Source organism: Lepidochelys kempii, chromosome 4, assembly GCF_965140265.1.
Source record: "Lepidochelys kempii isolate rLepKem1 chromosome 4, rLepKem1.hap2, whole genome shotgun sequence".
Lineage (NCBI taxonomy): Eukaryota > Metazoa > Chordata > Testudines > Cheloniidae > Lepidochelys > Lepidochelys kempii.
The window spans coordinates 16,809,632-16,832,730 of record NC_133259.1 but is presented as its reverse complement, the minus strand read 5'-3'; the positions used below and the strand labels follow the sequence as shown (position 1 = coordinate 16,832,730).

General features: G+C 42.0%; 1 long non-coding RNA gene across 1 annotated transcript; it reads left to right on the top strand.

The window, feature by feature from the left end:
• Positions 1-19,306: 19,306 nt before the first annotated feature.
• On the top strand, positions 19,307-22,180 carry LOC140910193 (uncharacterized). Its single transcript, XR_012158451.1, has 3 exons — positions 19,307-19,910; positions 20,505-21,586; positions 22,096-22,180. It is a non-coding gene; the product is annotated as an uncharacterized lncRNA (long non-coding RNA).
• Positions 22,181-23,099: the final 919 nt, after the last annotated feature.

Here is a 23,099-nt window from a genome sequence, read left to right as displayed (position 1 = left end):
AAGCTCAGAACTAGCACAAACCATGAATAGTTCAGACTTTCCTTTATACAGCTTCAGACTCCGGGAACAGGTCGTCAGCAGACCATGGTCCTCTCTGTAGCTTCGATAGGTCGGATCTTTGCCTAACCAGAGGTGGGAATTTGCATTCACCTCCCCTCATGTATTCCCCAAGAAACCCACTTAACTCTGTACGAAAAGTTCTTTCTTGCTTGGCACATTGTTCAGTCTAGTCTTCTGAAGCTTCCAGCACTTCCCAAAGTTTACATTGGTCATCTCTCTCCCCTAAGACGTAAAATACAATAATACCTAAACTTTGCATTTGTAATACAGTAGACCCCCAAAGACACTTAAAATGTCTTTAAAGGATATTGAAAAATGAGATTCAGCTTAATGTCCCTAGGGAAGAATAATCCAAAACTCAGATACTCTGTTGGTGGTAACACATGGAAAGGAATAACACTGAAATGGACTTTGGGGGTGAAACTGGTCAGCAAATTAGATATAAGCTCACAAATGTAAGATAGCAACAACAAAAGGCCAATGAAATTTTTTTGGAATCTGTACAGATAGTAGGTTGGATTTTTCAAAAAAGCCCAGCTCCTATTTAGGCATTTAAATGAATTATCCAGATTTTCAGAGGTGCTCACAATAGCTTCTGGGTGATGAGCACTATTCATAATGTAGCCACTTTACTTAGGAGCCAAGATCTTTTTAAAACCTGTCCCTTTGTCACAAAGCAGGAAGGCCAGAGTCCTTTTGTATGATCCTAGCTAGCCCACACCTACAATATTTTGTTTCCTGGTGGGATCTTCAATACCAGAAGAATGTAGATACACTGGAAGGAAATCCAAGAACAGCAGTGAAAATAATTAGGAGCCTAGTGGCACTGACTTTTAAGAAAAATTAAGAGCTAATATATATAATTTGGCCACACAATAATACAGGGGATTATAACTGCAAAGTCTGAAAGGTGTAGAGCAATATTTTAAGGTGTGGTATAAGAAATATTAATAGGATGAAGGTAAGAGAAGGAAAACATAGGGTGAGTGTCTGAAAATACTTCCTAATGTGAAAAGAAAGTAGGCTGTAGAGAAGTGTCCCAATTTAAGGGCTGAAAACCCATTACTGGAGACATTACCATGGAAACTGACAACCCCCCAGAGAACATTCTGTAAGGCACAATCCTGCACAGGTAGGGATGTGGATTATCTTGACCTAGCAGGGCTTCCACTCTTTAGTCTCATTTGATATCTAGCTGCTAAAGTGTGTGTGTTATTAGGGAAACCTCACCCATTATTTAAATCTGCTTCTGAATGTGAGTAAATAGCTTGTTTAGTGCCTAAACCAGCCCTTTTAAGAGGCAACTTGGTACCAGCAGCCCAATCTCTTTTCCTTCTACAGCAGGCAACTGCTTGCCAGCTGTGGGCACACTTCTTTTTTTCTGCTTGTAATAGCAGGGACATAGACTAGATAACCAAGTAAGGCTTGGCCTCTTTTATTATCTGTGATTGTGACAAAAATCCTTTGGTAAAAGTTGTTTAATTTTTTTTCCCCCATAATGTCCCCATCACTCAAAGGCAGCATTGAAAGCCCATGCGGACCTGATTTTAAGTCCATTCAATGTATTAAAGAGACTGAAAAGTTAGATGTACATCTTCTGAAGTCTACAGCTGGTAATACTTTAATTCTTTTTAACTAGGGAACCCTCCTCTGTGATTGCTGCACTGCTGTGTGTTGCGCTCCATGTTCTCTTTGTCAACTGAAGAGAGATATTAACATAAGGAAAGAGATGGGGATATTCTAGCAAGGTTTGTCACTTATTTATATTTGTAAGCATGTTTGATAAATCAAGAGGCTTCTCTAATGCAATGTCTCATTTCAAGTTAGTTGAAGAACAAATGGTTCATGTGTTAGAAAAGTTAGTGTACAATTAAAATGATATGCAATTAGTGAACACGTCTGATTAGGATAGAGGGGGAATATTCTCTTTTGCTCACCCTGTGTATATTTAACCGAAGTCTTCCTGGGCCCAAGATGGCCACCCATCTGTAATATGGCTTTTGGAAATCAGCAGGTACTTGACATGTGTTAGACACCACAGCAACAAGGATTGAGTGTTACCTTAGTGTCTCAAGCCAATTTGAAAGGAAAAGTGTATTGGTTTTTACGAACAAAATGCCGAGCAGGGGAATGCAAGGCCATGAGGCAGCAAGAGCCATCTATTACTTGGGGAGAGTCTTGGTGGTAAACCAAAGGTGCAGAGTGTCCACAACTAGGTGGCATCTGCAGTGGGACTCCACAAAGGAATAGAGCATGTCAAACACGAAGAATGGGGCCTGTGGGTGTGTTCTACCGAGAGCCTACGTAACTCAACTGTTGAGTGTGTTGCAGAAGGAAGCAATTGCCACGTTTCTACTGTGCTTCGTTCCAAGAAGCAGACACACCTGCTCGAGCAGTGCCCTTGCATAGCAATGTGTAGAGTGAGCAGCCATTCCCTCAGCTCCACTCCATTGCAGTGTTGTCCGCAAGTAAAAGTGGTTTGTTTAGTAGGACTTCACTCACTTGTTCAGGATTAGCCCCGAGTAATTTTACCATCTATCAGAACTTCAGCTCTATGTAAAACAAGAATCACAGTCATGTCAATAATGTGAGTGTTCTATTCACCTTCTAGTCAAGATGTAGCTCACAGGTGGGATTTTCAAATCTCTCAGCACTGAGCTAAGTCTGCTCCTCCTGAATGTCAATGGGAAAACTCATTAACTTCAGTGAAAAGTTGAGCAAATGCTGAGAGCTTTTAAAGACCTCACCCAAAATGTAGACAAATATTTGTTCACCTTGCATTGAAAAAACAAAATCAGAGGGTCTGATTTTCAGGCACATTGAAGATCTTCGTATAAACCGAGGAAAAGGCCAAGCTCTTGTATTTATTCATTTTTTCAATAATATCCAATAAGTCACATCCTGTTCTCTCACACCCCTGCAGCATCCTTGCTTTGAGGCAGATGTATACAGTAAGCATTCAAGCAAAACTTAATCCACTACCCTGTAATTTACTTAACAACACCAATAATATTATAAATCTCATCCTTGTGTATAACTCTTTTCACCCATTTCAGGTGTTCCTGTATTCATTTGTGTCCTCGAGTTCCATATGCAAAAGTCTTCCCATCTCCTGCTGTATGTACTGTTCACCAAAGCGCTGTTGTAGGCATTTTAATGTAATTGCTACAAAGTAATATTTGTAAGAAAACATCAATAAAGGAAACAACCTCAAAATTTGTCTTTGCTTCACTTATTGTGAAAAGATGTGTGCTAATTTTATCATTACTACAGCTTCTCGAGTTTTACCATACAAAACTGTCTTGGAAAGAGCATTCTGATCCCAATATCTTGCTAATACTAGCCTACTCTAGGTCTATTGAATACTCTCCCCACAATTTCTGCTCCCATCCTACAAGTACATAAGGCAGAATAAGTTCTGATAGTTAACTTATTTTCCTGCTACCTGACTTGTAAGAAAAGGCTGTTTCTTTTCCTGGATGTTCTAGATATTTAAATTGCAAATCCAACACAGGAAACTTGGAAGGTTACAATTATATTACAGTTCTCATACGTTGAAGCTCAGACTGTCAGAGTGAAGTATTACAAGTGACTGTTTAAAAAAAGGCAACACAGGTATTTTGTGTAGTGTCAATCACACGAGTTCTCTTAAAATTTAAAAAGCTGTTAAACACAGTTTTGTAAGTAACAAGTAAACCTGCTAAATTGCTACTTACAGTACAGACTCTGCCATCTGCTGGCTATAGCAAGACCAAGCACAGTCACTTTGAAAGTTTTATTTGGTTCATGTAGCACAGTGGTTTTCATCCAGGGGCCCCCAGGAACAAGTTTCAGGGGGTCCATCAAGCAGCGTTACTCGCTAGACTGAGCAGTTCAGCTATATTCACCTCTTGGACCAGATCCTGTGCGCCACCTAGGACTAAATCAAGAATTACCTCTCTCCTTGTGGGTTTCAAGACTAGCTGTTTCAAGAAGCAGTCGTTAATGGTGTCTAGAAATTTTCTCTTTTTATCCCATCCTGAGGTGACATATACCCAGTCAATATGGAGATAGTTGAAATTCACCCCTTATTAATGAGTTTCCTATTTTTGTAGCCTCTCTAATTATGTTGAGCATTTCACTGTCACAATCCTGATTAGGTGGCCAGGAATATATTCATACTGCTATACTCTTATTAATCAAACATGGCATTTCTATCCATAGGAATTCCATTGTACAGTTTGATTCATTTAAGATTTTTACTGTATTTGACTCCAAGCTTTCTCTCACATATAGTGCCACTCCCCCACCAGCACAACTGATTCTATCATTCCTATATATTTTATACTGTGGTATTACCATGTGCCATTTCTCTCACCTACCCTATTACCAGTTGCACATTGCAAAGATTTCAAAGCTTGACCATTATCCCCGTTCCACTATAACACATTGTACAAGATGCAGGAGGAGCAGTAAGAAATCACACTGCAACCATGTGGCCTAGGATCATTCCTCGCTCTGCCACTGGCCTGCTGGGTGACATTGGGCAAGTCATTTCACCTCTTCGTGTGCCTCAGTTTTCCATCTGTAAAATGAGGATAATGATATAGAGTTATTTGAGATCGACTGATGACACGCACTATATAAAAGCTAGGTCTTTTGTTTATTACCTATCCACAGTAGAGTATCCACTGTAAACCTAAGTGAGAACTACAAGTGTCTAAATTACCACTTACTCCTATCAACAGACATTTCTCTCTCTGTTTAAAAAACTAGGAAATTAAATGGCAAAAAACTTAATTAACATGAAGTGAAGGATGCCCAGTAATAGCTTGTTCCCTTCTGGAACGCTGAGTTCAGCAAAACTCTAACTTCTGAAAATAGGGTGTTATTTGGAGGGGAGTACCCCACATAGGCTCTGAAAGGGTTAATGATGGTCTGAGAGGCCAGTTATATTCCTTGGAGACACCCCTGTGGGGGGAGGAGGTGAGAGTATGTGGCTTAATTAGAGATGAAGCCTGGCTGGGGAGAAGCTGGGGTGCGATTATAATGGGAGAAAGTTGAGCGCAGGGGGCTGGTTGCTGGGAGTTTGGCTGAGAAAATTTGGAGAGGGACCTGGCTGCAGGCTGGGACTGAGGCAGATGGAAAAGCCAGGATGCCACCTACTGGTGGTGATGACTACGATGAGGATGGTGATGAGGAAGATCTGACCGACACTCGGGGGTCCACAGCAGGAGATGTGAGTAATGCCAGTCATAGTGCTGAACACTTTGTATTATCTCTCTATCTGTGGTGGTATTTCAGTGTTTGTGGGATTGTTTATCTGCTGAGTGGATTTATTAATAGAGGAACTTGTGATAAATTGCAGTTTATCTCCTGTGCTCCCTAGGTCTGTCATTCTGATAACATTGGTAGTAATCTTCCTGAGGCTTTAGCTGTTTAGGAGACCAGACCTTTATCGACCATTGTGGTCTAAGTAATTAATCAGTAATCAATACACCAATTCATCCATTAGGCTACAATGTAGAGAACATTGATAAGAACAGTTTTAGGATGCAGATGCCAAGCTGTTGGTTCAGGTTGGAAAAACAACTCTTAGAAATTTGGAACTCCTCCAGGCCCAAGCTCTGCAATCAGCATGTGGTGCAATAACATCAGCATGTGTGTTGCAAATAGCCACCAGAGAAGCACCTATAAATTTAATGATGAAATGGTTACATCTAACCTTTCGGGCAGAAGTACACAACGGATTGATAGGGATTTCCGGGGGCTTAGCGGACCAAGTGGTATGGATTGCCATGGACTTCCTCTGACTATCAGGGTAAATAAATGGGTATATGAAAAAGGAGATATATAAAAAAATAAAAATGGAGAGAACTCCATGGGAAATCAAATTACAGCTAGACAGGTATTCCCCCATTTTTGGAATTGTATGAAATAAATTAGGGAAGGAAAAGTGACATATTATGATCAATGAAATTTCTGAATTTATGAAAAATGGGGCCAGCTTTGCCAAGTCTACACAGATGGATCAAAAGACGACAACATGGGAGAGTGGGAACAGCCTTCTGTGTTCCTAGTCTTGGAATCCAGAAATCTAAAAGGCTATAAAATGATGTTCTGAGGGCTGAACTCATGGGGATAATGTTGGCACTAACCTGGATAAGAGACGTGGGACTGGCTGCAGCTGTAATTTTATCTGATTCCTTGTCAGGCATTATGATGATAAGAACAGGGACTTTGGAAAATGGACTTGTGCCTTAAATGGTAGTTAAACTTGATAGAAAGACATGCCATACAGCTAGGTTGTGTAATGTGTGCAAAACCAAAGCAACTGCTGTTCGTGTTCTATGGCATTGTGGGCAATGTTTTACGGAAAGAAAGTTTATTTTGAAAAAGTGAGTCGGCTTGGTGTTGTAGTAGCTAGGCAAGGTACTAACAAACTTCAACAGGACTTTATTTTTTAAAGTGGAAACCTCTTTTCCAAGCTGCTGCTGCACCCTCAGTAGCTATCCCTCAGCCTCTTCAACTCCTCTCCCCTCCTTTCTGTTTCCTGTCCTTTCAGACCCCCAACAGCCAGTGCTCCCAATTCAAATAATTACAAGCAACATCTAAACACCACATTCCCTCCTCTCTTAAGAAACTCTCCCCATTACAATAAACATTGTTGTTCTAGCCACAGGAACAAATAGAAAACAAGGCACTATGCTATTGACAGAAATATTACACTAAAAACACTACACATACTACATAACATAGTCTCTAGTCCAGACAGGTGGTTGTCTGGGTCTGACAGGCCATCTCTCAAGCCCTGGTTCCAGTGCAATGTCTTGTTGTGTTGATGCTACGGTGAAGTCATCCAGTGCAGACTTGGGTGTTGGCATAATTTCCTCTTGGTGCATAGGCAGGTGCAAGATAAGAAGTGTTCCATACCCACCCATCAGAAAGTTGATAGCTTTAAGATCCCTTCTTCTCTATGATTTTAAGAGGAGCTGTGAATTTGTGGTCCCCTTTGCGTAAAATTCCAGGTTTTCGTATTCTAACAAAAGAACCACACTCAAACTTTGGTTCCTTAGCAGCCTGCCGCTTGTCTGTGAAAGCCTTATACTTTGCTTGGTTCTGTTCAACTGTTTTTCTCACATCATCCTCGGTTGGGGCTTCAGGTCGTGCCTTTAACAATCCAGCACCGTTCAGTTTAGTATTCATCTGTTTCCCATGCAGTGACTCTGCGGGCGATCTATGCATTGTGGCATGTCGTGTAGCCCAGTATGCTTGCAAGAAATCAGTAGTGAAGCTTATCCACAATTGCCCTTCCAGTTTAGCCGTTTGCAAAGTCTCTTTCAAACTTCTGTTAAACCGTTAGATTTCCCCATTGGCTTGAGGGTAGTATAGGGATGACCTTCTGTGTAAAATGTTCCCCTCTGCTAGAAAAGTTTCAGACTCCAAGGAAGTAAATTGACTACCATTATCTGAAACCAGTTCTTTGGGGTTACCTTCCCTGCTAAAAACTGAAGAGAGGAACTTAATTACTGTAGCAGAAGAGTTTTGCGATGTAAATGCTACCTCAGGCCATTTACTGAAATAGTCTATTAAGGTGATAGCATAACGACAGTCAATTGGAGCAGTATCAAAGGGTCCTACAATGTCAATCGCCACTTTTTCCCATGCAGATTCAGGAAGAGGAACAGTCTGTAATGGAGGGGTACATGTCACTGCTGTCTTATCATGCATTTGGCAAGTGACACAGGATTTTATGAGTGTTTCAGTTTGAGAGTCCATCCCTGGCCACCAATATAGATCCTGTAGTCATTGTTTGGTTCTGACAATTCCTTGATGAGTATTGTGTGCCAGGTGTATGAGTGTTGACTGTAATTTTTCTGGCACAAGTAGCCAGTGTGTACCTCCTAGCACACAGCCATTGAGCAAAGAAAGTTCACCCTGAACTCTAAAATAAGGCAGCAAAACCGGATCAAGGTTTTTAGGGTTACTGGGCCATCTCTTTGTCAGAAATTCCTGTAGTTTTTGTTGAATTGGACACGCTGAAAAGCCGATTGAAATTGTTCTCTTGTAACTGCAGTAAGAGCGCTTGTAATAAGCGCGACTACTACATCCTCATCCTCTGGTGGACCATCTGGTGAGGGCAAAGGCGGGCAAGGAAGGCAATCAGCTACCACATTTTGGTTTCCAGGCGTATATTCCAGTTCATAATTGAAAGAGTAGTCTTGCAGACCACCTAGCAATACGATATCCTGCTCTTCCCAGTTCTTTCATGGTGAGCAACGTCGTCAAAAGGCTGTGGTCTGTGCGCAACTTGAATGTGCAGCCCCACAGGTAAGTTCTCCGATTTTCAGTAGCCCAGACACAAGCAAGTGCTTCTTTTTCGACTGGAGAATATTTTCTCTCAGCATTACTTAGCGTCCTTGAAGCAAATACGACAGTCTTCTCTGTGTTGTCCTCATGCAGTTGTGTGAGAACAGCCCCAAGTCCATAATCAGAAGCATCAGTAGTTATAATTGTGGGCAATGCAGGACTGAATAGTGCAAGTACTGGACTATGTACAATCAAGCCTTTCACCGTTTCCAAACTGTGCATCCGTTGTCCACAATAAGGTTGAACTTCCCTGTAGTAATTCTCGTAATGGTTCAATGACAGAAGCATAATTGGGAATGAATTTTGCATACCAGGAGGTAAGACCCAAGAAGGAACGTAAGGTTTGCAAATCTGTTGGAGGACGAGCATTTGAAATTGCCAGGATATGAGCTGGATCAAGTTTTAGTCCAGCCTGTGAAATTGTATGCCCCAGAAAGGAGAGTTCAGTTTGTCTAAATTTGCATTTGGACCTATTGAGCTTGAGGCCTGCTTTGCTGATGCAGTTTAGTACAGACTGCAGGCTATTGTCATGCTCCTCCAAAGTATTTCCAAACACGATAATATCATCCAAATAGCACTGAACTCCATGTTGATGCTGTGAGGTCTCTGCTATCTTCATGCAACATAACCTGGTGGTATGCGCTCTGCAAATCAAGAGTAGAAAACATCTTTGCTCCACGGAGTTCTGCAAATACTTCTTCTATGTGAGGAAGAGGATGGCTGTCAATCACAATAGCTTTATTTGGCTCCCTTAAGTCCACACAAAGGTGAATGCCTCCACCCTTCGTCTGCATCACTACTATAGGTGAAACCCATTCCGAGGAGTTAATCTCTTCAATAATGTCCTCTTGAACAAGTTTTCTAAGTTCCTCTGAAACAGTTTCCCTGACTGAAAATGGTACAGTGCTGTAATTTCTGTCGTACAGGCATCACATTATTCTGCATTTTAACTTTATGCAGAAACCCATAAGCACAGCCGAGTTTCTCCTCAACCTGGTGTTGAGTCCCAGATGAAACTGGTGTGTGTACCGCAAGAGTGCTTTGCTGAGGAAGATCAATTCGTCCATTAACTACCCTGAGATTTAAAGCAGCCAATAAATCTCTGCCAAGGATGGGAGTGCCTTTGTGGACAATGTAGAACTCTGCAGTTAGACAGCAATCACCAAAAGTAACTATTGCTGGCAGGCAGCCACATACTGGAATATGGTTTTTCAAATAGCACACCAAATGAAGCTTGGGTTCAGTAAGAGGCACATCTTTAAAGTAATGCAAATAGATGGAATCACGTAGTATAGATACTGCTGAGCCAGTGTCCAACATTAGCTGAATAGAGTGTGATTTGCCTGAGGGTATGGCGGAAATGTTTACCATGCACTTTATTTGTTCTGGAATATGTGCAGTAGTGATTTTGTCCACGTTCCGCACAGTAACATCTGGTATTGTAACTGCCTGCACCTGTTGATTGAACTGGCTGCTGCCACATACTTTAACAAAATGCCCAATCTTTTTGCAATGATTGCACTGAGCTACTTTTGCCGGACATCCTGTGTAGTTTGCAAGGTGTTGTGGTGTTGTACCAATAAATTAAAAACCAGCAGGATCTTATTAAAGGGAAAAAGGCAAAATACCACATTTATTGTGAATACAGAAAGAATCCTAGTAAGCAGTTAGTTCTAGTTATAACATTCCATTCAATCTCATATTTATTCACACATTCATTCATACAAACACACACACACACACACACACAGGTTCTGCAAGGTTGTTATCATAGTTACCAGCCTTAGAGTTGCTCATGCCAAGCCACTGGCCAGGTGGCCTGGACATGAGGAGGGAGCAGGGCCTTGTCAGATGCTCATCTGATGCTCCTGGAAGTTGGTTTGCAGAATCAGACCCCAAAGTTCTCAGTTTCTAGAGTCCATTTTTATAGGAATTTCTTCCTATGCCAGTCTATGGGAATTGCTTCATCATGCTGTTGCTGAATCAATCAGCAGATAGCACATTCCTGACGGCTCCAAGATGTTATCTTGTTCTTTGGTTCTCCCATTCTTGAGGCTGTTGGGTGGATTCCAGTCTGCCCTCCGGGGGGGGGGGGGTGGTCCTCTGGTTATTTCCACTTGACGCCTTCTTCAGCCGATGGACACTGGATTCTTAGGCTGGCACCTCCCTGATCATTCAGTTATTATCCACACCAAGCATCCATCCACATACATCCTCTATCTCTATTTTAATCACAATGGTTAATACAACAAAAGGGTGGGGAGTCTCTGGGTGCTGTTTCTGTTGTTAGAGTATTGCTTTGAGTCTCTCTCTCTTGTGAATTGCTTTGAGAACAGACTCTGTCTTAGAATGCACTAACACAATTAGCAGCTTGCAAGTTTCACACATAGAGGGAGAGAAACAGTACCAAAAACCAAGAGACCTCTTAATTAGTAATACCCTGGAATTTAAACTCTGGGGAATCAAACTCATTTGTGATTTTAATACAGAACTTCTTTAATATGATCCAACAGTGGGGATCCACAGCGAAAGCATGCTTTTACTGTATTTTGAATTTCCTGGTTTGGTGGTTTTTCATTAGTTTTCCTCTTGTAATTGTTTGTCTGCAGCTATAGTGAACTTTTCTGCAAAGGAGTTACAGCCTGGACTGTGCCTCCTGTATCCTTGCTCATTGTTTTGGCTTCAGCTGTAGCTGACTCAATCTGGGTAGCAATGGTTATTGCTTTTTCTAGTGTAAGTTGTGGTTCTAGAAGTAAACGTTCTCTTACACAAAGCATGGTTGTTTTTTCAATGAGCTGGTCTCTAATCATCTCATCTGCCATATTCCCAAAGTCACAAGTTACAATCAGACTCCTCAGGGAAGCAATATACTGCATTATAGTCTCCCCTGGTTTCTGCTCACACGGGCAAAATCTGAAGCAATTAGCTACTACATTCACTTCTGGTAGAAAAAAGTTCTTTAATGTATTGAGTGCAGTCTCATATTTACAGTCTGTAAGGGGAAAAGTATAAAATATATGCTACCCTTCTGCTCCAAGGCAGTGGATTAGCAGAGCAGGCTTTCTTACTTCAGAAATCTCTGTAGCACTGATTGCAAGCAGATATGGATCCAGGCAGTAAAAGCAATTGGAGGCTCAGCTGGGCTTTGTAGAAAGGGTGCAGGTGGGTTAAGAGGCAGAAGATCCATCCTCGTCGCCAAAATGTTGTTGTAGCCAGGCAAGGTACTAACAAACTTCAACAGGACTTTATTTTTTAAAGTGGAAACCTCTTTTCCAAGCTGCTGCTGCACCCTCAGTAGCTCTCCCTCAGCCTCTTCAACTCCTCCCCCCTCCTTCCTGTTTCCTGTCCTTTCAGACCCCCCAACAGCCAGTGCTCCCAATTCTAATAATTACAAGCAACATCTAAACACCACACTTGGAATAGAAGATTTTCTCCTAAATGGACTAGGGGGAATGGAATGTGCAAAAAAAGCCTGTTTGAGTTTCCTTACGGGGGGGGGGGGGGGGGTGGGAGGAGAGAGAGAGAGGGAGAAAGCTTGGCTATCTAAAAGCAAATGAATGAAGAAGTTGGCAGCTGTAGCTTTGTATGATGCTGCTGCTGCTGTGCCAAAGAAAAAAAGAAAGAAAGACAAAGGAAAGGGCTGCAGGTAGAGAGGGAGGAACTCTGCAGGCTCTCTGAGACTACAGAGATCGGGAGGAGAAAGCCCAGGGAGAGAGTTGGATCTGGTAACCTCTCCGGAGTGGGGAAGTCTGGCAAGAGGCCAGCAGAGAGACAAAGCAACCATTGGGCATGGAACAGCCTCCAGAAGTAAGCCCTGATAAAAGGGCAGGATTTGAACAGCTAGGGAGAAAGTTCTGGGAGGCGTTCAGTGTAGGAACACAGCAGGAGAGGGATAAGTGGTCAAGCCCAAAGAGGGTAGAAATTGGGGAGTTTGTATACTTTTATTTTGGGATTTTTTTAAGAGGATTCAGGGGATGAAGAGAGTGGGAAGCCCAGAGAGAAGGCTGTGAGGACCACGGGGTCCAGAGGTGTGGCTGAAGACCCTTTGGTGAGGACACTAGGCTGTTTTCTATTGGACTTTGCTGCCCCAGAAGGATGGACTTAAATCATGACCTGGCTGGAGAGCTGGGCCATGGAAAAAGGCAGACCACTGTAAAACCAGAGCAGATGTCAGCGGGAGGGCACCAGATGGGGATAGAGCCGCTACACCATGCCTGGCCATGAGGGGATGCTCCAATGGCAAGCTGACCCCTTTCACACCAGGAAACAGAGATTTAAGGTAAATGCCCATGAAGCCTTAACTCCGCCCTCTTTGAAAAATGCCCCAGCTTGCCCATAACATGCATACCCTCACTCTGCCTTTTCACTGTAATGGACAGGTGCTATCTGCATTTGCACTACCCTCAAACCCTGAGATCACTTCCCTGACAGAATACCACATTTGTAAAATATAACAGCCACCTCATACCCTTTTACAAACCCTCCACACTTGCACACAAGCTACCAAAGAGGCTGTGTCCGGGACACACAAGGTTTTGCAGTGATGTAATCTTAGTTAAATAAGAGTCTTAATTAGGGTGGAGTGTCACAGACCCTGTACCTGAACTGCTCTCAGTGGTGGTACTTGACAAGAATTAAAACAAGTGTCTCTTCCTGTTCCATATTTTAAAAACAGTATTTACCAATACAATTTTGCTACTGCTAATCCTTGATTAAATGTGAGACCTTTCCCAATTCTAACGTTATAGGATGGTGCTATATGTATATACTGTATGCAGGACTAACTTATGCCATACTGTAACCATTGCTACTCCTGGTATAGATGTGGCTACTCTGGAGCTATTGATTAGAGGACAGACCTTTTCCCAGGTTACTAAAGGTGACATGGTTACATCCACTAGCTCATAGCGAAGTGTTGTACTTACACCTGGTATGCCCTTAACATATGCTTCTTTTAGATATATATTGTTTTCTAGTGTTTCTAGTCAGTTATATATCAGTTCATGCATTAAACTCAATACTGTCCATGTTTTAATTATTAATCTTCCTCAGATTGTGTGTACTGCCATCTGGGGACGAGATCATATTGCTTTGAAGATGATACCAGTGTACCACAAGGTGCCCTTGCAGTGGGTTGCTGCCATTGGCTCCAGACCATAGTTACTGCAGTGTTAGAGTTCACCACTTGGAGCTTTACACCAAAATCTGTTTTCTTAGCTTCCTTCACATGATACAAACACTGGAGCTTGTGAGTCTGCATTTAATTAGCCTGGTGCCTCCTGAACAGGGTGACCAGATGTCCTGATTTTATAGGGACAGTCCTGATATTCGAGGCTTTTTCTTATATAGGTGCCTATTACCACCCACACTCTGTCCCAATTTCTCATACTTGCTATCTGGTCACCCTACTCCCGAACCAACTGTCAGGACATCAAGATTGCTACAGAAGAAGAATAAAGCTTTCATCTACGTGGTGCTGAGAGCCGGTTTTTGGCTTGGGTCTCCTCTGAGGATTTTGTATTGTTGCTGAGTACCTGTCAAGACATGTCCCTTTTCTGGTTCAACACTGTGAGACTTGACATCAGATGCATCCGATGAAGTGTGTTCTAGTCCACAAAAGCTTATGCCCAAATAAATTTGTTAGTCTCTAAAGTGCCACAAGGACTCCTTGTTGTTTTTGCTGATACAGACTAACACGGCTACCCCTCTGAAACCTATGACTGTGAAATTGACCAAAATGAACCGTGAATTTGGATAGGTTCCTCTTATAGCAGTTGCTGTCTTTCGTGCATGTACTCGTGACCCCCCCACATGATAACCTCATGACCCCCCTGAAGGGTCATGACCCCCAGTTTGAAAATACCTGTCCTATAGGTTAGTATATCAGTGATTTGCCATGGCCCTCTTGTGGTTAAGGCTCTGCGGATGTAACCCATGCACCTCTTATGTACGTAAATTCGTTGCTATGACACTCTTGTGGTTGGACTCATGTTCCTGTTAGAATTTACTCTTGAACACACTATTTTTAACTCCCCAACACTTGAAGTTTTCCACTGGGCTGTTTGTTTAAAGTTTCTGTTCAAAGGCCTCAAGCCTTATGCTAACTATGCTAACTGATGAAATTAATGTCTTACAGGTTACAGACAGTACCGGGTTTACAATGGTGCAGTGGCGCTGGGCCCACACTGAGAAGCCCTACTCCCCACTTCACCCATGCTCTGCCCTGAGGCCCCACTCTCGCTCAGCCTCTTCCCCCTGAGGTTCTGCCTGCCACTCACTCCTCTTTGCGCCCTCCTAAGTCCTCTCTGCACCCTCCCCCCTGTGCGAGCATTGGGCGGGGCCTCAGGGCAACGAGGCCAAGCAGGGGCAGGGCATCAAGGCGGAGTGTGGATGGGGCCTTGGGGGGAAGAGGCTGAGTGGGGGTGGAGTGCAGGCAGAGCGGGGGCAGGGCCCACAAAAGATTAATCCGGCCCTGGATACAGGCCTGTAGGTTCCTTGCATTACTGCTAAATATAATAAAGTCAGAATGCAATGAAGGCAAGGCAGTGAATATAATAAAGCTAGCCCTATGAGCTACAACTCTCCTATCAGAGATCTGGTTCCACTGTGGAATCTAAACTTAGTTTTACCCCACCTACTGAGTCTTCCTTTTGACCCTATGGCAATTTGTTCCACATCGCACCGTTCTACAAAGACTGCATTTTTTTAAAGCTTTTATATCAGCTGGGATAGTGTCTGAGATGCAAGCACTATTGGCGGAACCTCCATTTGCAATTTTTCACAAGAATAAAGTCTTTTTGAGGCCATATCCCAAATTTAGGTCAAAAGTAATTTCATTTGAAACAAGCTGTTCATTTGCAGCTTTTTTTCCAAAGCCTCATTGTAACCAAGGTGAGAGGAGACTGCACTCCAGGGATGTGTATAGGGCCCTGTTTTTCTATATTCATAAAACCAAACCATGTAAATAGGTTACTTTTAAATAATACAATATGGGAAATTATAATAAAGGTTAGGCATATAACTCAAACAGTGTTTATTAGGAGTTTTAAAAGGCAATTACTGAAGGAGTTGTGTGTAAAGAGGAAACTTTATTTGTGGTCCAGAATTAAAAAACAAAGAAAGCTAATGCTAAAAAGAAAAAAGGAGTCTGAGAAAGAAATCACATGCTTGTTCCTTTTAATTATTTTATCTTTAATCTACGTTCTAACATGCAACAATGAATAATTCCATAAAAGACCATGCGGTTAGAAAAACCTTCAGATTGGATAAGGAAAACATCTGTAATTTAATATGTGAGATATGAGTCTGCAAAAGGTCACATAGTCAAAGAATACCTTCTGATTGGTTCAGGTGATGTGGCTTGCTTTATCTTAAGCTCCCAGAAGAGAGGTTTTTGCCACTTGGCTGATATGGTGATGCTTTGTGGTAAGAATCTTTTTGCTCTGCTCTTTTTTACTTTCTGTGCTTTTAAAAAAGCTTTCTTAGAGATCCCTGAAAGATGGCTATACACCAGCACCTTCCTTGCAAAATATAAGTAATTTAAGGTTATATTTTCTCTCTTTATCACTAATAGTTAGCAGCCTTTGTGCAGTTCTTTAATAGCCTTTATTTAGAAATGTACTACCTGCATAAAACCTAATTTTCTCTAAAAATGAGGAAATGCATGATTGCTATAGAAATCTAATAACACTTCTCCTTTATTCCTCTGTCATTAATACTTTGTACATTTGTTTAACAGACTTTAGAAGTGTGTTAACTGCATATCAAGTATATTTCCTTCTTAAAATGAGGGAAATGTAGGATAAGACATAGATAACTCGTCTTTGTTCCTCCATTCTTAATACATTTGATGGTTATTTAATGCCTTTTTTTAGAATTGTACTAAAGGGATTCAGGCATTGCAACATTGAGCCTTGCAATGACTTACCTTTAGGCACCTAGCCACCCAGTGGAATCCACTGCCCTGCATTAGATGCTAGGCTCCCTATACAATGCATAGGGAGCGTTAGGCACCTAAGAATGGGATCTACGAAAGCCAGAATGCTGCGTGGGGAGCTGCCTAATCTAGGTAATGGGAAATACTTAGAAGAGTGGGGTGGCCTAGGCTCTTAGATCCCTTTGAAGAGTGGGGCTTAAGTCCAGGCTAGACAGAGACCGTTCCATTTGTTCTGGATTCACAGCCATGAACCATCTTTTGGAACTAGGTGCCTAACCCATTTCTGATAAGAAATGGAGTTGGCAGTGCCCCCTCAGGAACTTTTAGCCCATTGGTTAGAGCAGTGGTTCTCAACCAGAAGTACGTGTACCCCTGGGGGTACTCAGAGGTCTTCCAGTGAGTACTCAAATCATCTAGATCAGTGTTTCTCAACCTGGGAGTTGCACCGCCGAGAGGGGTGTCAAGGGATAGGTTTAGGGGGGGTTGCAAGTGGAGGGCTGGCATAAAGGGGTGGCAAGCAGGGAATTGCCCAGGGTTCCATGACACAGGGGGCCCCGTGAAGCTAAGTTACATGTTTCAGCCCCACTGCCTGGGACCTTGGGCTTCAGACAAGGCTCACAAATGAAAGACAGGCTGAAGTATCACACTGAAATGTAAGTACAATATTTATACACACATTGACATATTTTATAATGATATGGTAAAAATGAGAAAGTCAGCCATGTTTCAGCCATAGTGCACTGTGACACTTCTGCATTTTTTGTGTCTGATTTTGTAAGCAAGTAGTTTTTAAGTGGCAAAGAGTCCTGTGGTACCTTAGACTAACAGACGGATTGGAGCATAAGCTTTCATGGGTGAATACCCACTTTGTCAGAAGTTACATATAGCTAATAGATATTAATAGATATCATCAATGTCTTTCTTCTTTTATATCCAACTATAATTTAAGATAAGATAATTAATAGCCAATAAATCAAATAATTTGGGGTTTTTTCTTTCATTTTTTAAAGAGTTTTGGTAGGGAGCACAGAAAACTAAAAATACAAATCTCTATTATGGAAGATTCCACGGTTGGGAGTGTCTTGTGTTAAGTGTGCAAAAGTGTCACTTGCAAAATGCAGATGCGCAATCCAATCTGTTCTAGCCTCACAATAACTGTTCCAATGTGTCAAGATTTTGGACACTATTGTTTTGACACCAATGAATGTTGAGTTGACTTGTTGTTGATTTACTGAAATCATTCTTTCATTATCAAAGAAAGGGGACATTATAATAATTGATAGTGGCTCATCTGGAAATAAAAGCAAGGGGTCACGATAGAGTTCTTAAGTTTAAACAGCACATATTGATCATTATTAGTTTCCTTTCCCTATGAATGAAGACTGATAGGCGCTGATTCAAAGAAGCACTTAAGGTCAGATTTTAAAGGTGTTTAGGCACCTGAAGATGAGAGAGGTGCCCAGTGGGATTTTCAAAAGTGCCAAGTGCAGAATTGCAAATAACCTCAGTGGGAGTTGGGCATTAGGCGCCTATCTATATCTTTAAGGGCCAAAATACCTTTAAAATCTGGCCCTAAGCCCATGCTTAACTTTAAACACTTGCTTAAGTTGCATTGAAGTCACTCCTTAGGGTGGATCAGGTGGATCATGTATTCACCCACAAAAGCTTATGCTCCAATACATCTGTTAGCCTAAAAAGGATCTGGGTGCCTGGGCTGTGAATTCCCCGAGGCAGCAGGATGCCTGAACATTAAGTATTTCAACAATGAGTGTTGCAGCACCAAAGTCCCCCTCATGAATCTTGCCCAATGTTCTCTGAAAATGTCTGACAAGCTGTTTACTGCTGCCAGAATAATTCTTGACTTTGACAAATCATCAGTGAAGTCAAAGGAAGTTTGCCTGAGGGAAGGACTGAGTGAGATCTCAGAATTGGGCTGAGGGTTAGCTGCAGAAGGAAAATCCTTATTTGGGGGCTAATCTCTGGTCTCAGAGTGGTCTCTTGGAGAACAGCAGCAACAGAGAGATTTCCATTTCTGCGATAACATCCATAGTGTGTTGTGTTGTGATGTTCTCAGATCACACAAACTAAGTAGGCTCAGAGTAGGTCAGAACTCACCTGGGAGAGGGCCAAGGAACCATTAGGTGTTGTTGGAAGATATGTTGTTGCCATCCCGTTAGTGGCACTCTTTCCTTTGAATCAGGAATGAACTATGCCCCAATGTGATGTTAAGGAGAAATGTGCTTTTGAATGAAAATTTACACCCTCTCATAACCTGGACTTAAGAAAATGGGCTAAATTCATCCCTGGTCCAACTCCATTGACAACAATTTGGCCTCCTGTGTCCACCAAAATTATCCAGTTATCATATGGACAGCATTTCTTCCAATGAAGTGAGAAACATGGTGCCATTTCACAAAGAAATGTGAGTAACATTCCTAACCAACTTGCAAAACCGTTCCTTTTTCTTGTTCTCCTTTGAGAATGTAAACTTCTGAACTCAGCTGGTGAAACTAGACATGGCCTCTCCCCAAGTCATCGTTGTACAGCCCCAACTTACTGTGGCTAATGCACCAAGTAGCTTGTGGCAGACCGGGTTGATGGATTGCTGCAGTGACTGTGGAGTCTGTAAGTGGATAGTCAAATATTGTATTTTTGTTTTGGATTCAGGTGTCTTGATGTTTGGCTTAATATTATATCTCCAGTCTTTTACCGGGTCTGACTTTAAATGGGGGATGGAGGAATCCCGTTTGTCTATTTTATATTGATTTAAAGGAGTGGCTTGTAGTTGTATTTCCTGTATCCACTCTGAGAGCCAGTCACTAGTTGGCTACATCACCCACTCGTTCTCACACAAAGCAACTACTTGTACTCCAGTCCCACGTAAAGAAAGTTAATTCGAATCTGCTGAGGGTCATAGCTCCAGAAAGGAGTGTGTTTACAGCCGGATAACTGACATGGGTTAGCTATCTTGCTGTAAAATCCTAGTGGAGGCAAAGTGCTCATGTAGCTTTTAGTGGTGTATCTGCACAAGTTCAACTCTATCTCCCGCACCTGCGGATCACCTCGCTTAGTTACACCATGGTAAAAACTACAATGCCTCGCCTCCACTAGAATTTTACAGTGAGACAACTAAAGCGTGTGTGTGCAAATTTACTATAAAAACACACCTTTTTTGGCAGTGAAAAAATGGCCTTCATTCATTATGAGGGGGAGGGAGAGAAGAGTTGCCTATTAAAGCCTCACAAGACATCACTATATAGGTCTTTCAATGACCTTCCCCTCCTTCGCACTAGCTCTGGCCCATTGGCATGTCCCTAACTTTCTCCTTCCGATTTTCTAGCCGTTTCTACATCTCTCCTAAAAGTGGTGGTGAAAGTTAACTGTCTGCATGAATGAAGGGGAGAACATTGAGTGAGCCTCATTTGTTTGTCTTTATCCAGGCCTATGTGGAGCATTCTGTTTCTGTTGTCTTGAATGTCAAGTAGCAAGTGACATGAATGAATGCTGCTGTTGTGGCGGAAGCGTTGCCATGAGGACTCTCTACCGGACAAGATACGGAATCCCTGTTAGTTACTATTTAATAATATTTTGTTTTGCTCATGCTCAAAGAACAGCCCTTAAAGCAACATGTCATTGATCTAAGCAGATCAGTTGGCTACATTTTCATTAGCCAGCTTCCACCCAGTGTGATTCCTCCCCATCTGAACACGGCTGCTAGGAGTCTTCCCTTATGATTTGAGGGCACTGTGGTCTAGAAATTAGCGGAGGATTGGTCATTTGAAGACTTCGGTTCTACTTGCAACTGCCACCGACTCACTGTGTAACCTTGCACAAGTCCCTTAGCTCTTCTTCCTTTGTTCTCCCCATCTGTAAAATAGATCATTCCTTTGGTACTGTTGTAAAGCACTTTGAGATAATTTCATGAAAAGTAGAAGTGCAATTATCCGTTATTAATTGATGCCCCTTTAAAGCAGAGATTTGCTACGCACCTGAGATAGAGAACCCCCTCTGATGAGGCATTGGTTACATTTAAATATCCATCTAAATTAAATGTATATTGGATAATTTCTAATGCAGACATTGTACATAATACTAACCTGATAATCAACCGCCATTTAGACCAAACTACTGATCTAAATCTTGGCTCTTACTCCCTCAGCATGAATCTCTTCGCCAAGGGTTCTCTTGATGAGCTGAAAAGGTGTTGCAGAATGTAGACAGAATTCTAAATGTGTGGTTCAATCAACAAGGCGGTTGTGTATGTGTTTTTTCAAGCTACAATATTGTAGTTTCTGGAGTTAACTCCTTCTGTGCCAAAGCACAAATAACAGAAAAGCCTAAGAAATGAAAAAACAAGATTAGATAACATATGAAAATTAAATGAATAGATCACACTGAATTGGGATGTGTTACGAACACAAGAGAGGAATAATATGAAGGGACTGAGGAAGGTTAGAACTATGGCCATGAAATTATAAAATGAGATTCAGCCTAATGTCCCTAGGGGAAAAAAAACTGCAAACGTGTACATGTTCTGTGGGTGGAAAGACATGGAAAGGCATGTCACTGAAATGCTTCAGGGTGATACTGGTCACGAAATTACACGTATGATTACACATTCAATAGAGCAATAATAACACAAAGCCAAGGAGGTTTGGGGGATCTCTACAGAAATGTTATAGGCTAATTAAAAACAAACAAACCAAACCTCAGCTTCTATTTAGGCACCTAATGATTTTCCAAAGGGCTCAACAGTAGCTTCAAAACCTGGTCACTTCACTTCGGAGCTAAGATCTTTTAAAAATTTGGAGCTATGTCAGAGCAGGAAGGCAATAGTTTCTCTATCTAGAACATATTTTTTTCCTTGCTAGATCTTCAATACCTGAAGGATGCAGGTGAATTGGAAGGAAATTAGAGAAGAGCAGTGAAACTAATTTGGAGCATGGAGGCATTGACCGTTAAGGAAAATTCAGAGCTAAATATGTACAGTTTTTGACAGTCAGTGGGGGCTATAACTGCAAAGACCTGAAAGGTATAGAGCAGTGTGTTAAGGAGTGGTGTGAGGACTAGCAAAAGGATGAAGTTAAGAAAAGGAATAGTTTGGCTGAATATCAGAAAATACATCCTAACCCTAAATGCAAAAAACTGTTTACCCGTTGAAAAATTCCACCACTGGAAACATTTAAAATGGAAACCGGACAGAACCCCAGAGGTTACTCTATAAGGAACAATCCTGCACAGGTAAGTGGACTTGATCTAGCAGAGCTTCCAATCTCTAGTCTCAGTCTGGTTTCCATCTGCTAAAGCATGGTTGTTATTGGGTAAACACCACCCATTAGATAACTCTGCTTCCTAATTTGTAAATAAAGTCTTTGGTGTCTTAGGAGGTAATCTGCCTCTCTGCCTCCTACAGCAAGTAATTGGACATACTTTTTTGTTGGGGGTGTGTGTGTGGAAAGGGAGGGGCTTACTGGGGTAAAAAGCAGGGCTATGGACTAGATAAACAAATAGGGTTTGATATCTTTTAATTTCTATGAATCTGGGATAAAAATCCTTTGATAAAAGAAGTTTAACTAAAATGTATCTCCCCATCCCCCTTTCCCCATAATGGCCCTGTCATCCCAGTCAAAGGCAGCACTGAAAGCCTATATTCTAGTCTGAGTTTAAATCCATTCAATATGATAAAGTCAATGAAAAGTTAGATGTACATCTTAAGTTGACAGACTTTAATATATTTTCTTTTTAAACAGGGATCCATCTGCTCTGATTTCTGCACTATCCTGTGGTGCCCTGTGTGTTCTGTTTGTCAAATAAAGAGAGATATTAACAAAAGGGAAAAATTAAGGCTATTCTAATAAGGTTTGTCACTTATTTAATACATATTTGTAAGTGTTTGATAAATCAAGAGGCTTCTCTGATGTGATGTTTCAATTAGTTCTAGGACAAATGGTAGAGGTGATGGAAAATGCAATCAATGAACAGATTTGTATCTAATATAGAAGGGAGATCCTGCTTTACCCACCCTTTATGTTACTAACTGAAGCTATCTTGGGCCCCCAAGTTGGCCATCTATAATATTCATTTAGGGAAGCAGCAGATAAGCCTTTTACTTGACTCTGTGTTAGAGAACCACAGCAGTAAGTAGGGCTCTACCAAATTCACGGTCCATTTTGGACAATTTCATGGGCATAAGATTTTAAAAATCATAAAATTTTATGATTTCAGCTATTTAAATCTGAAATATCACTGTGTTGTCCTGACCCAAAGAAGCGGTCCCAAGGTTATTGTAGGGAGTTTGTGGTACTCCTTCCCTTGCTTCTGTGCTGGTGGTGGTGCTGTCTTCAAACCTGGGCAAATGGAGAGTGGTGGCTGCCGGCGGGGAGCCCAGCTCGGAAGCAGCCGCGCAGCAGTGAGGGTGGCATGGTATGGTATTGCCACCCTTACTTCTGTGCTGCTTCCTGCAGAACTGGGCCCTCAGTGAGCAGCCGCCACTCTCCGGCCGCCCAGCTCTGAAGGCAGCAGCACAGAAGTAAGGGAGGCCTGGTATGGTATGGCCACCCTTACTTTTGCATTGCTGCTGGCAGGGCATTGCCTTCAGAGCTGGGCGCATGGCCAATAGCTGCCACTCTCTGGCTGTCCAGCTCTGAAGGCAGTGCAGAAGTAAGGGTGGCAATACCATGACCACCCCCCTCCCCCCCAAAATAACCTTGTGAACACCCCCGAAATTCCCTTTTTGGTCAGGACCGCCCATTTG